General features: G+C 45.7%; 1 protein-coding gene across 3 annotated transcripts in view; it reads left to right on the forward strand.

The window, feature by feature from the left end:
• The first annotated feature begins 387 nt into the window (after positions 1-387).
• The window catches only part of LOC147433535 (uncharacterized), a 37434-nt gene continuing 23104 nt past the window's right edge, over positions 388-14717 (forward strand). Inside the window, exons 1-3 of one of the 3 annotated variants that reach the window (XM_086490211.1) lie at positions 388-552; positions 750-868; positions 974-1062. The gene's annotated coding sequence lies outside the window, so the exon portion shown is untranslated. The remainder of the gene's footprint in view (positions 553-749; positions 869-973; positions 1063-14717) is intronic. The other 2 variants (XM_086490210.1, XM_086490209.1) reach the window with 2 other exon arrangements.

The raw sequence follows: 14717 nt of genomic DNA on the forward strand, positions 1-14717 counted from the left end.
CTGAAACTTGACAATGTCTATCCGGACCCACCTTGGGAACATGTGATACCCCCCCCCCCCGAAAGAACGCCTTGGGCGCCCTGCTCAACTTGAAAAAGGGGCGGGAGTGTTGACCGCAGGCCAGTGTGCAGGTCCACTGCTCTGCAAGTCTACACGTCGAGCCTTTTATTGGATGCAAGTGTTCGAGTCGATGCTTTATTTCATTGTTGTCGCCTGCTGTGAAGAGGGGAGAGGAGTGGATTTCCACCGTTCCCGTCTGAAACTCAGGAGTTCCGTGAGGTGTTGGGTTCAAACTTCAACCTCTATTTCCAGATTGCAGCGCGCGAGCTGTCTAGATCGGTTTTGTGACGTCAGCGGCCTTCCTTTTGGCACACGTCCGAGCGGGTATGAATTGAGCGTCGGTCGTGGACAGCCTACCGGACACAGAGAGATCCCAGGCAACCATAAGCGAGCGCTCCAATGGATCTACCTGGGCTCGCCTTGATGGTGGTTCGCGTCTTGCATTCTGCCCGCTACGCTTCTGCATTGTGCTAACTCGTGAGGGAGAGCCAGGTGCATCCATCTCTCTCTCTCTCTCTCTCTCCTCTCCTCTCTCTCTCTGCGCGCGCGCGCGCTTTCATTGCCTGCCTCGATTGAACTCTCTCTCTCACACACACACACACACACACACACTCATGGAGGTATAGATCTTTGGGAGATGTTACTACCTCTCACAAGTCCCCCTTGTTTTTTTTGGAGCTCACTTGCAGACAAAGCATTGGATCTGTGTAGTGAAGTGAACCGATTATGCTGTGCTTGAGATGGTCAGAGGATCCGACATGTGTCTCACTTCGACTACATTGAGTTGTGTGCACCGAGCTCAACATCTGTATGCACCTTGGCTACCGCATCAGCTGGTTCCTGCATTTGGATCTTTCTGCTCTCTCACTGACGTCACATTCCAATCAATGGTGCAACAATGCTTCTTTTGCAGGGATATCATCCAGATGGATCCTGGACCTCGTGGCCATTTATTTAACTGAATTTTGGGCCGTAGTGGAATAGATGAGGGTACCTGGGTAGGTGTGTAAGCCTATTCTACATCCTCATCATCATCAGCATCACATAATACATCATCTCAAAACAAAACATGAGGGCCAATGAGGTGTACAATGGAGAAAGTGGCCATTGATGATAATACAATAGTTAGTTGGCAGGGTCGGATCTCCAGACTTGAGTGGTGGTACAATCGTAAACGTACTCTAAGTCTGAGGAAATCCCTCACACATGCCCTATTGAACATGAAGGCCAACAAACCATCAATATAATCGCGTGGCACTAAAAAAGTGTCTTTCGACCAAACTTAGATACAGGCTGCCATCGTAAATATCATCCAGTAAAGTTCTGTTAGAGGGCACCCCCATAGACCCTCCAAAGGGGTGGGGAGTTCAACACCAAAGGCCCTCAGGATTTGACGTAGAGGCCCATATTCCACAGTGAGGGGAAAGGCACATCTACTGTGGGTCATGAAGCTCTATATATTTGGAAGAAGAAATCACAACATGATTTATACAACCTGCTCCTTTCAGTTAAAAAAGCTTGTGAGATGTATGGAGTGCTTAAACGAGCCCCCATTGAAAATTCAGGGCAACCTCCCAAGCTCTGCGCAGTAGCTCACCCCAAAAACGTATGGGGCTGCCACTATTTAATCTGAGGACCCTGCATCATGATCATTAGTGGGCCTCTAAGGGAGAGCCTCATTTGATGCCCGTATAAGGCGCTATGAGTTCCTTTCTCTCTCTCTCTTACCCTGTCGAATCTTCTCTGCATGCCATAGCTTGGGTTTTTAGAGCTCTTTACACACATAGTGCCCTTTAGGGGTTAATTAGGCGCCTTTATTTTGGCCATCCTCTCCAAGGGGGCATATTCACACGCAACAGGGATCTGAAAGGCTTCCGTAGCTCCGATCGATTGAGGCTCGAGGGATAATTGTTTTCTAGAGGCATCCCAAGATCAGTAAGAAAGTCAAAATTCAGCGAATTTAATCTTAGGACTGTTAAATTTTGCAGAGAATCCACTTTTCAAGCACAGCGAGATGTCATCGGATCAACCGCTTCTGGCAAGTCATAGATTTGATTTTGAGACTAGAGGAGCAGCCCGAAGTAGAGGAGACAAAGGAGATTCTCATATTAGAACAGGTTCTGTCTCACAAGGAAAGGAAAGTGCAAATTAAGTTGACACGATGGTATTGAGTCAAGTTCACGAACTATCTGGCTTTGGATGCCAAGTGGATGGAGGAGGAGGACCTAGCAAATACTCGTCATATTTTACAGCTTTACCTTGAAGCTTTTGGGTCAGCACCGACTATTCCAAGAGTTACCGATGAATCGGCAGGTTGAATGTCACAAAGTGATGGTGTGGCATGGCCTAAAGGGTAGATTGCCACAAAGTGATGACGTGGCAGGACCACCTAGCAGATGAAAAATGACTTTATAAGTTGTCCCAACTTATGGTCCCTTTTCGACGGGGTCCAAGGGACACAAGGCTATTAAAAATAAGCCAAAAAGATGAAAATCGTGTAGGAAGTGTTGACGTGGCAGTTGTACGGACGTTCCACGTTTTGCATTGAGTGATGATGTGGCAGCTGTATGGGTTTCCGCGATTTGTGCTGCCAGCTTTTGGGAGCGCTAATTTTGGGACAAGATGCTTTTGAGTTTGAAGCTTTTCATGTACTGCTTTTGAGAGGCCATGGGCCTTTAAATACCTAGGGCCTCTCTTCCTCTCAGGCTTGCTGAAGAGGACTGAGTAGAGAGGACCCTCGGACTTTGTAACTTTGCTCAAGCATTAATATAAAAATAAATGTTGAAAGGGGCGCTAGACTTTGGGGCCAATACCTTTGGGCACGGAACTACGCCGAGCCGTGTCGACTCTTTTGAATTGTGATAGTTTGTGTAGTGTTTCTCTCGTGTGTCGTGCCAGATTCCGGACTTGGGGTGTCCAAGTCTGTTACAGTGGTATCAGAGCTCAATCGATTTTCCTCCTACGAAGAATCCGATCCCTTTAGTGGCGACACGTGGATTTAGTCGACGAATCCTGCAAAGCCCAAAGCAATCTTCTTGACAATTCAGGGTTGGGTGAGTGTAACAGGCTTGGACACTCCAAGCGAGAAATCAATAGCAACACACGAACAAAAACTTCATAATCACCGAACTTCAATAGAGAGAGAGAGAGAGAGAGAGAGAGAGAGAGAGAGAGAGAGAGAGAGAGAGAGAGAGAGAGAGAGAGAGATTGATTATCGTCCTTGGAGGTCAGATATGACCTATGGGACCAAATGGAAAACATTACAAAGTGGCTCATCATATGATTGATACAAATCAGTTGGGTGAAATATATACTGGAAAATCTAGCTTTTGGGAGACTAACACAAAACGGGAATAAGGAGGGGTAAAGTAAGAGAGAGAAACCTAAGGGGTATCTTTAGCCAATTGCGGTGCGGTCTTCTTAGAAGTTCGAAAATCTTGGATGATGGCTTGTTCATCTCGATAGACTGCCCATTTGCCTTGTTTGTGGGCGTCCTGCATCTTCTTGAGCTCGCTTCCTTTGAGTTTGAGTTGATTAGTTGTCAATTCCTCGGCAATCCAGAACTTTGTTCCCTTGAGGAAGCGTGATTGGCGTAATAGCTTCAGACGCTTTTCTTTGTCCTTGAGGGTAAGGGTGCATTGCCCATGTTGCAAGCGCCTATTTGTATCATTGATCCAGGAGATTGCGTTGGGCTCGATATTGACTGGTTGAAGTATTTCATTAAGCTTGATAATTCCTTCTTCAAGAGTGTCCTCGTCGGTACACCAAGGTGATGGGAGCCCCCCAATCCTAACCTTAAGGCGGAGGGATTCCCGCAACTGACGTTCCGTAAGGGCTGCTTGTAGCTTGATGTCGATCCTCTTTGTGATACCATGTGTAACTTCATATACTCCTATGTGACAGACTCGGTAAGGGAGGCTTTAACTTCTCGTGCTTTCGCAATAAAAGCTTGACTTTCTATTTCCTGCGTGTTCTCAAGCTTCTGCAGCGTTGCTTGAGAGCCACATTTTTTGCCATGAGCTCATGAATTTGGGCCTCAAGGGCCGAGATCCGTGCTTCCTGACGGGCAACATGATCCTTCTTGGGTGCGGCTGCCACGGCAAGAAAGCTCTTTCGTGGGCGAAGAGCTGGTGTGCTAGGGGTGGACATGGCATCGGGTTAAGAAAACTGTCGGCAACCAATCACTTCGAGAAAGACCAACAAGTTTGTGTGAATAGCCTCTTGTAGGCTTGTCAAAATGTGAAGCCAGTGAGCATCTCGATGATGTGTACCACAGAAACCTCGACAATCTGACTCTGTCGAGGGGTGAGGTAACTGCAGGTAGGGGCGAGACAGGTAATGGCGAGACAACTGCGAGACTGGTAACGGCGAGACAGTAGGACTGCGCGCGGACCTGTACTGTTGCGTTTCTGTCACAAAACGTGGGCCTCTACTGCTGTGGACCTGCTCCCGGACAGGTCATGACCTGTAGCTGCTGAAAATCTGTGGGGCGACTGACGCGGACGTGCTTGTCTAGGGCAGGGCAAGGCAGGGCTAGATCCTAACGCCCTCCCACAGGGCCGCCCTTCACCAGGGGAGGACCACTTCGACGCTGCTCGTAAACCCTACATATATATATATATATATATATATATATATATAGAGAGAGAGAGAGAGAGAGAGAGAGAGAGAGAGAGAGAGAGAGAGAGAGAGAGAGAGAGAGAGAGAGAGAGAGAGAGAGAGAGAGAGAGAGAGAGAGAGAGAGTCGACACGGCCCGACGTAGTTCCGTGCCTAGAGGTATTGGCCCCAAAGTCTACCGCCCTTTCGGTATTTCTTTATCATTAATCATTGCAAAGCACAACTCCCAAGGGACCTTTGCTCTCAGACTCTGCGTCTAGATGCCCTGGAGAGTGAGGCCCTTAGGGCTTATTTATTCTTACAAGGGATGCCCTAAAAGCAGAGCCCCAGAAACAGTTGAACTCAAAAGCAAATTATCCCAAAAGCTTTTAGGCCCAAAAACTGCAAAAAAGTAGTCAACGTAATTTGCAGAATTCCGTACAGTATGCCACGTCAGCACCTGTCAATGCAAAACTCGAAAATCCGTACTACCTACCACGTCAGCATGTCATTGCATTTTCTGGAGTTTTCGTATTGTTGCCAGCATAAATCGCAGGTCTATTGTATAGCTGCCACATCATCAGCTGTTTGCATTCGGGTAGTGCTGCCACGTCGTCATTTTGTGACATACCCCCTTCTTGAAAGAATTGTAATTGCCCTCGATTATGCCTGCAAAATAGACAAAGTCCATAAACCAATTGAGTAGACACTGACTCTAAGTGGCGATGCACTAGACACAGTCACTGAACATTCACATCTCATTCAAATCAAATCAATCACAGAAAATTTCATTCCAAATCTCAGACCATGACTGCCAGCAATGTATTTAGTAATCGCATCTAGATCCATCCCGAACCTCGCTCATGTCGGATTTAATAATTCTTATTGCGATTATGTCTATAGAGATTCTCAAGACCATGATTTTCTTGCAACATATTTAGCAATCGCATCTAGATCCACATAGGACCTCACTGATGTCGGATTAACTAATCCTAATTGCGATCATGTCCATAGTCTCGCAAGACCGAAATGCTACAGCCATTCCGTCTCGCAAACCTGCACTCAGATACAATCACATGAGTGAGCACAAAAAAGTAAATTCATTCTCTGAAATTTCCATTTCGAAGTACTTCTTTCATAAAGTCATCTAGCAGAATACTGTCAGCCCATCAGTATCCCTGAAATCCAAAGGAAAATCAGTGACTTCCATTCAGTTAATCTGTGACAAAGGAGCGGAGTGACTCCCCTCTTGTGCAGTCCCGTTTGCACCAAATTCAACCTTGCTGATCCACGAGATCTCTCAGAATAGTCGAAGCTGAACCGAAAATCTCAAGGTAAAGTTCCAAATCTGAGGAGTATTTGCTAGGTGCTTCTCCTCTATCCACTTCGCAGTTAATGCGAGATAGTTCTTGACTAAGAATCACCGTTCACTTTCCTTTCCTTCTGAGCCAGTATCTGTTCCGAAACGAGTATCTCCTCGCTCTCTTCTACTTTAGGTTGCTCCTCTGGCTCCTTGTCGAGTGCACCTCACCCTTGAAAGGTTTCAAAACACTCACATGAAAAGCATTGTGTGTTGCTAAATTGGCTTTATCTTTATCTGACAGAAAAATAATTCTAAATGAATTATTGGATTTATAAGTGAGATGGTTTTCTCGCTTGGTTACACCAAGGAAAAATAATTCTGAATGAATTATTGGAATTGTAAGTGAGAGGGTTTTTCTCACTGGAGACATCCGATGCTAGGTGCAGCGGAATGATTGTTTGCGCTTTGCTCAAGATGAGTGCTTCGAACTTTGCTCAAGGTTCCTTTTAGTTCTTATGGAAGGGAGAGCCTTCCGTTCTTAATGGAAAGTGCTATGATCACAAACAAAGTAAATGGACACTATGCGTGCAAGTGTTTGAGACTGAGAGATAGAGAGAGAAGAGAGATACGACACCAGAGATGTTGTAAAACCCTCCTTCGAAGGCCCCACTCTCGTCGGCGAGAGTGGTCTACTTATGATTGCACAAAGTGGTACAATGCGGATGCAATGGACTGATGCAACTTGGGACTATGCTGATGACAACGACGGTGATGACGACGACGACTTTAGGGCTGAAATCTGTGGTCTTCTATCTGCTGAAGTTCGGGACTGTTTTAGTGGCTGAAAATGACTGTTTTGGTTGCGTTTTTGTGGGCTGAAATTGGGGGTCTTCTGCAATGCTTCTAGGGCTGAATTTGCTACAGATCTGAAGGCTGAAAACGCTGCTGCATTTGCTTCAAAACAGGCTGAAAATGAAAACGCTGAACTGATCTGCTAGCGTTAGTAAAAACGCTAGGCTGCTTGGTAAATCTGCTGGTGATTTCCCTTGATAAGGCAAACGCTAGGGATGCTGGTGATGGCGGGAAGATGCTGGTGCAAAAACGCCAATGATCTGGTACTGCTGGCGATGATCCAAGCTGAAAACGCTAAGGCTGATGTGTAGCAAGGATGGGACCAAAAACGCTAGGGGTTCCTGCTGGGTTCTGCTGAGAAGGTGCATGTTGAGCATGTGCTCCTGCTACCTCTTCTACCAAAAAGTGCTAACTTGGGTTTGCTTATATATTAACTTAGCAAAATTACCCTACCTACTTTTGTTGGGAAGTCACTTAAAAATAATAAGTGAAAATACCAAAAATAGGGAAAATAGGTTAAATGCATTGGAAAATTCACCTGACTGATTCTGATGGGAATGCTTATGATCATGCTATGTGCAACCAGAGGATATGCATCTACACTAAGTGACTGGGCATGCACGGTCTACGAATAGACTCACAAAAGTGCCAGATCACTGCTAATCTAGACTTGATTGGATTGATTGAACCTTGATCATGCTGTAGCTTGTCCACGTACACATAGGGTTGGATGTGTCACGTGACATCCCCTCCTTTTCAAAGTGAGGTACTGGTACCGAATTGTATGGCGTCGAGGGAGATCGCCAATAGCATCCAAAATCTTGGAAGGGACTCTTCGCCGGCCCACTCTGTCGTGTGGGTCGTGCGGTACTTGAACTTCATAAAGGTTTGCAACGCTTGCTTCTTTGGGCCGCGCCGAAAGCGACACAAAGTCTTCTGTGGCTCCTTCGATGCTTCAACGTCGTTTCGAGTCCTGCTTCTTCCTTCTTCAAGAATCTCCATGGCTGAAAATTCCTGAAACCACTTTTAACACAAAACCATGAACATACCTATTCCATGTAAAGTGAGTGGAAAAAATCTTGTCTTCCTCAAAGACTGTGTATGCAATGTAGATGAACATAGAGACGGAGTGACAACCCGTTCATCAAACACATGCAAACAATGAGATTGAATCATTCTCTTATGATCTAAAGCAATCAACTGTGGCAATTCTCAACGGAAATGCCCATGCTTGGTGCTCATACTTTCATGTGCTCGTTCGGAAACTGTGTCATGCCAAGGAAGAGACATGGAATGTGACTTCCTGACATACATACTTTTCAGCTTTTCATGAAAAATCCGCATACATTTGAATTTCGTGCTCATCCATGAGAGAAACGTGCTCAACATACAATATGGCATGCCTAGGAAAAGGGATCACATAACGATGCTGACTAAAATATAGGAAATGATCACGAATGAAACATTCGAACAATGTGTGCATATCAATCATGCGAACACATAATACTTCCTGTGAGGGTTCTTGAGACCGAGGCTCGAGAGCCAAAATCGCTTCGTCGTGATTGATCGAATCTGCAACGAGGTTAGCTTCGCTAGAAAAAGCATCCACTAACACATCATCCTTGTGAACAATCACATCTTCTTCATGCAACTCATCATGCTTGTGAGAAATCACATCTTGATCATGGAAATCATCATACTTGTCATTATCATCCAAATCATCATGCAAATCATTGTCAATCAAATCATCATGCTTCTCATAATCATGCAAATTCTGTGTCATGCTGTGGAAAAAAAAAGACAGAGAGTCTCTTTCTCTTGAATCCTTGCAATCTTGTCCTGCATATTAGCAACGAGAGATGGAGAATGAGCAATGTCCTCTCCATGAATGACAATTGGAGAACCACTTGTGGCATTGAGAGTTATAGTGTTAGTCTTAAAATCCATGAGAGCGTCATTATCACGAAACCGTCGAATGCCCAAAATCATATCACATCCTGAGAGAGGAGAAACAACAAATCTTCTAGTGAAGGCAGTTTGTTGAATTGCGAACAACACATCAAGGCACTCCTCGGTGATGAGAGCGTCCATACCGGGACGAAAGCCAGAGATCTCGATAGGAGATCTCAGACTAACTTCGAGGCGGGCTCTCTCAACAAGAGAGGAACGGATCACACCATGCATACTACCTGGGTCAAACAATATGACAAAACGGTGCCCCGACGTACGACCATAACATTTAATGAGAGAATCATCAATGGGAGGGTCCTGAGAAACTTGGGGCACACTCGTGTTATCATTCATTGCATTGACAGAGGAAGTGGGTGCTGTAGGTTCTGTAGATTCATTCGATTCAAGCTTAGGATATGCTCTTTTTATGTGACCCTTAATGTGACAATGAAAACAACGACCTTCTTTAGAATAAGTGCTTTGCTCTTCCGACGTGATGTATCCTCCTACAATTCCTTGTGCTACCTTTTCATATGGAGTAAGCTTAGGTTTAGCAATTGTGTTAGCCTTACCCTTAGATTCATTGGAAGAATTCTTTGCTAAGAGACTGTTGGAAGATTGGTTAGAAGAGTTATCATTCCTACCATTCTTACTGTTCTTACCGTTCTGAGGATTCTGAGAAGTCTGCGAGGTACTTGTGGAAGTCTTGTTCTCCTTAGGCTTTCCCTTGTTGCGCTTCATCTCCTGTGCGAGAGCAATCGCTATCGCCTTGTTGAGATCGATTGGATCGAGAACCTCGACATCATACTTGATATACTCGTCCAATCCAAAGAGAAAAGCCTCTTTGCGCTCATCTACCGATTTTCGTAATTGAGTGCCTAGCTGCGAAACACGATTAGAAAAAGACATGATTGGCATACCATTTTGCTTGAGAGAGCGCCAATCGTCCTTCAATCGTGCGAGGTACTAAGGTGGCATAAACCACGCCTTGAGCTTGTCTTGGAAATCAGCCCAATTGAAGGAAAGGGGCGTGAATCCGTCGGCTTCCTTTAGGTGCGCGGCTAGCTATGCCTCTTGCCATGCGTGGTACCAATTGATGGCATCACCGGCAAGGTACATAGCTGCCGTCAAAACTTTGCTAATTCTTGTCTTCTTAGTTGTTGCAAAATAAGCGTTAAATTGATGCAACCAAGAATGAATAACCGTAGCATCCATCTTACCGTTATACTTACTGAAGGGCAACTTCTCTGTGACCGGGTTGTTGGAGTCCAAATCGTGGCTTGCGCCACTTGATGAACTCCCACGATCTTTGGGTAGCTCGGACTTTGAAGCAAGTACTTCCCGAATCAATTCTTGAGTGCGGCGTTCTCGTTGAGCTTCACGCTCAATCTTCAAAGCCACTCTTTGAGCTGCACGCTCGGCCTCAATGGCTGCGCTTCGTGCCGCCTCTTCTGTCTTTCTTTGTTGTTTTCGTTCTTTGCGTTCGCCGCGCTCGCGTTCTAAAGCAAGGCGAGTTGCTTCTTGTCAATCCATCATGGCCATCATTTGCTGGACCATTGTCTCCATAGGGTTTGGTGCACTTGGTGGCGTAGATGGCGAAGGGGGAGGGTTGAAGAAATCATCTCCTGGTGGGGAAACGTCTTCGTCGCCTCTCTCATGCTCATCACCTGTATGCGAAGTATCCATTCCGCTGCGCGTGACGACCATGCACTATGATCTTGGGTTCTTAAGTTCGCGAGAACTTGGGTTCTTGAGGGTCTTGAGGTTCTTGAGGTTTTCTTTCGCTTGCAAACCGCGTTTGAGAAGGATCTTCTCTTCACCCGAGTTCTACTCCTTTCTGCGGGTGCACCCCTTGGCAACCTTGCGCTCACACCAAGGTTGCTTTTTCCCACCTCACGTTGATTGGCCGGCCGCTAAGTGCACGGTCCGCTTTCAACGAGTGAAAAGAGACACAAGGGGAGGCTGGACAAGCCCTTCTTTCTTGGGATTCTTGTCACTCTTCAAGAAAACACGATTAGGAATCGACACGCCCAAGCGAACTTGGGTTCGTGCGACCTCAACAAGCAAAAACAAATTCTTGTGGTTCTTCCCTTGAGTAGTACAGAACACTTCCAAAGCTTTGATACCAATGTTAGGTGCAGCGGAATGATTGTTTGCGCTTTGCTCAAGATGAGTGCTCCGAACTGTGCTCAAGGTTCCTTTTAGTTCTTATGGAAGGGAGAGCCTTCCGTTCTAAATGGAAAGTGCTATGATCACAAACAAAGTGAATGGACACTATGCGTGCAAGTGTATGAGACTGAGAGATAGAGAGAGAAGAGAGATACGACACCAGAGACGTAAAACCCTCCTCCGAAGGCCCCACTCTCGTCGGCGAGAGTGGTCTACTTATGATTGCACAAAGTGGTACAATGCGGATGCAATGGACTGATGCAACTTGAGACTATGCCGATGAGGACGACGGTGATGACGACGACGACTTTAGGGCTGAAATCTGTGGTCTTCTATCTGCTGAATTTCGGGACTGTTTCGGTGGCTTAAATTGACTGTTTTGGCTGCGTTTTTATGGGCTGAAATTGGGGGTCTTCTGCAATGCTTCTAGGGCTGAATCTACTACCGATCTGAAGGCTGAAAACGCTGCTGCATTTGCTTCAAAACAGGCTGAAAATGAAAACGCTGAACTGATCTGCTAGCGTTAGTAAAAACGCTAGGCTGTCTGGTAAATCTGCTGGTGATTTCCCTTGATAAGGCAAATGCTAGGGATGCTGGTGATGGCGGGGAGATGCTGGTGCAAAAACGCCAATGATCTTGTACTGCTGGCGATGATCCAAGCTGAAAACGCTAAGGTTGATGTGTGGCGAGGATGGGGACCAGAAACGCTAGGGGTTCCTGCTGGGGTTCTACTGAGAAGGTGCTTGTTGAGCATGTGCTCCTGCTGCCTCTTCTGCTAGAAAGTGCTAACTTGGGTTTGCTTATATATTAACTTAGCAAAATTGCCCTACCTACTTTTGTTGGGAAGTCACTTAAAAATAATAAGTGAAAATACCAAAAATAGGGAAAATAGGCTAAATGCATTGGAAAATTCCCCTGACTGATTCTGATGGGAATGCTTATGATCATGTTGTGTGCAACCAGAGGATATGCATCTACACTAAGTGACTGGGCATGCACGGTCTACGAATAGACTCACAAAAGTGCCAGATCATTGCTAATCTAGACTTGATTGGATTGACTGAACCCTGATCATGCTGTGGCTTGTCCATGGACACATAGGGTTGGATGTGTCACGTGACATCCGAGTACATAGTATTCCTAGTGCGTCATTCAAAGTAACGACGGGAGCACTGAGAAAGGGAATATCTGTAAGGCCACCAAGAACGGGTACTTCCGATGCGTCACATTGGATGGGTGACAGGGAGCATCGGGAAGAAGTATCCGACCATCCGGGAACGGACATCTCTGATGCGTCATAGAATGGGTGACATAGAGCATCGCGAAGGAGATTGTACGGTAAGTTCGGTAGGAAGTGACTAGGTGATGGGTATTCCTGATGCGTCACAAGGTGGGTGACGGGTGCATCGGAAAGGGGATATCCATAGTCGAGAGGAAATTCAAACTGTGTTAGAATTGTGCACAAGAAAAAGCAAGCACTTGAATGACGATGTGTTCAGAGGAAACTTTGAGGAAAAACAGATGCTTTTTTGAGAAAGCGGGATTGCCTTTCGGGAAGCAGATGCTTTCCCGCGAGGAAGTCTATGTCTGCATTGCAACTGTGCATGTGATTGCATCCAGGGACGCCTGGGAAGTGCTGTGAAAGCATTGTTTTTAACGTATAAGGTTTTATTGAGTTTTTGGGTAGATTCAGACTATTTTTAAAAATACGCCGGCCGTCCACCTAATAAGTGGGCAGCCATTTGATAAATAAGGCAACAAATCAGCTAGCGTTTTCTCTCTCTCTTTTTGTGGCAGAACAACGCAAAAAAAAAAAGAAAAGAAAGGCAACGATCTCTACGCGAGCAGCTATTTGTGCCCGTGGCCAAGAGCTATAAAAGCATCATATGCCCTCACTCAGAGAGGAGGATCAGCTTTTGCAAGAAGGAGATGCTACTACAGAGTTCATCCGCAAAGAAGACGTTTACTACAGATCCGCAAAGAAGACGTTTGCCGGTGATGCCCATGACTGTCCCAAGTGTACCCGATGTCGCCAAGACGAGTTCCCTCGCAAAGAGGTGCCTACGGAGCGTGTTTCCATCGCGACAAGCTGCTGTTTTTTTCTCTGTTTTCAGCCCATAAATGTCGTAGACGGGGCTGATTTACGAGAAGGAACCCGAGAACACACCTCTTTTGTGTGTAGGATTGGAAGAGAGGATTTTCTATGTAGAAATCTCTTTCGGGAAATTGCTTTTTCAAGAACCGAGTTGCGTTTCGAGCGTCGAGACTTTGAAGGTAATGATTTTCATGTTATGAACTCTGAGTATTTGTTTGCAGGTGTACTTCCTCTTAATGAGGGAGTAGGAGCAGAGGAGGCAGGAGCCTTTGTAGGAGAAAGCGCTCTGAGGAACCAGAGCCAGATCAGCCCAAGGGTTTCGTACCCAAGTTTGGGAAGTAGATCCACGGATCGGAGAGAGGTAGTCTCTCGAGTTGTGATCCGGAAGTTGAGATTCTCAAGGCAGGGCTTCGTGTCCGGGAAAGCAGAGTTGTTCTACGGGAAGAGGACTCTGGAACAAAGTCGGAAAAGAGTTGCAGGGATGCCATGCCCTGAGTCTGGAAGGTGAGATCTAGAGGCGAGAACCTTGATTCTTGAGAATTTGGAATAAGGAACGGAAGTTCCTTGGAATAGGGCTTTGCCTTAGGAATAGGAAGCCGAGGCTGTCGGGAACCATCAAGTCTTATTCTAGGTCGAACGTGGTAATATGTTCGGTTCAAGTGCTTGTATAGACTTCTCCTCAGTAATAAAGATACTATTACGGGTGGGGACCAACCCATCTTCTGGTCCCCAATATTGTGTCAATCTTCTCACTATCTATCTCTCTCTTTATCTATTTCTCTCTATATCCTCTGGCTTCAGTATTAAGTGGTAAATTCTATTTATCCGAGTATATTTTATATTGTTATGCGCTCTCGTTTGTGATATTGTGAATCTTCCAAGTATCTGGCAACTTCAGTCTGAAGGACACATCACTTATCTTTTCTTGAATCTGGAAACAGCCAAAGTACCACATTTTTAGCTTTGGAAAAAGCTACTCCTTTCCCTTCCATTTTCTTAGGCGTGCCTTCTCAAACCATAAGAGCACGCGGTCTTCTCCCTTCAGTTGCAAGTCGCGTCGAAACTTGTCGGCTCCCTTCTTATGCCGTGCTTGAGACTTCGCAAGAGGCGAGCACCTTGGCAATAGAAGTATCGAGATCTAGATCATACTGATCCGCTTCAAAAATTTTATCGTGGGTTTGGGGAATTCTATGATCTACGAGCTAATTCTCATTTTTCTTTCTTTCCTTGTGCCCTGGGACCTTTGGGTAGCTTTGCTAGCTTCCCCTGTCCATTGACACGTCAGTCTCAATCATCGGAACCCTGAGACGCATTATCATCTGATCCCCTTTCTCCGGAATCCTCTGATGAACTTGCATGTGGCTCCCTTAGTTCGTCGAAACCTTCGGATGTGCTACCATCTGATTCTCCAGAATCCTGCGAGTTGTCATCCGGTTCCCCTGATTCATTCTTTTCGCTGGCAGACTCTTGCCCTGTTGAGGTGGATACTATTCTGTCCGTAGGATAAGTCAATCAGCCGGCATGCGTTCCAAATTGTTCCTTAGCATGTTGCATAAGTCTTTGAATAGAGTCAAACTTTTGGTTTAGACAACAGTCTCGAATCCCTTTTAGAAAATCACAGCAAAACCTCTCAATCTGGTCTTTCGAAGTAATCTTCCGAATGAAGACACTAACAAATAAGTATCCCAAAA

Source organism: Adiantum capillus-veneris, chromosome 19 (assembly GCF_014529385.1).
Source record: "Adiantum capillus-veneris isolate H3 chromosome 19, ASM1452938v2, whole genome shotgun sequence".
Taxonomy (NCBI): Eukaryota; Viridiplantae; Streptophyta; class Polypodiopsida; order Polypodiales; family Pteridaceae; genus Adiantum; species Adiantum capillus-veneris.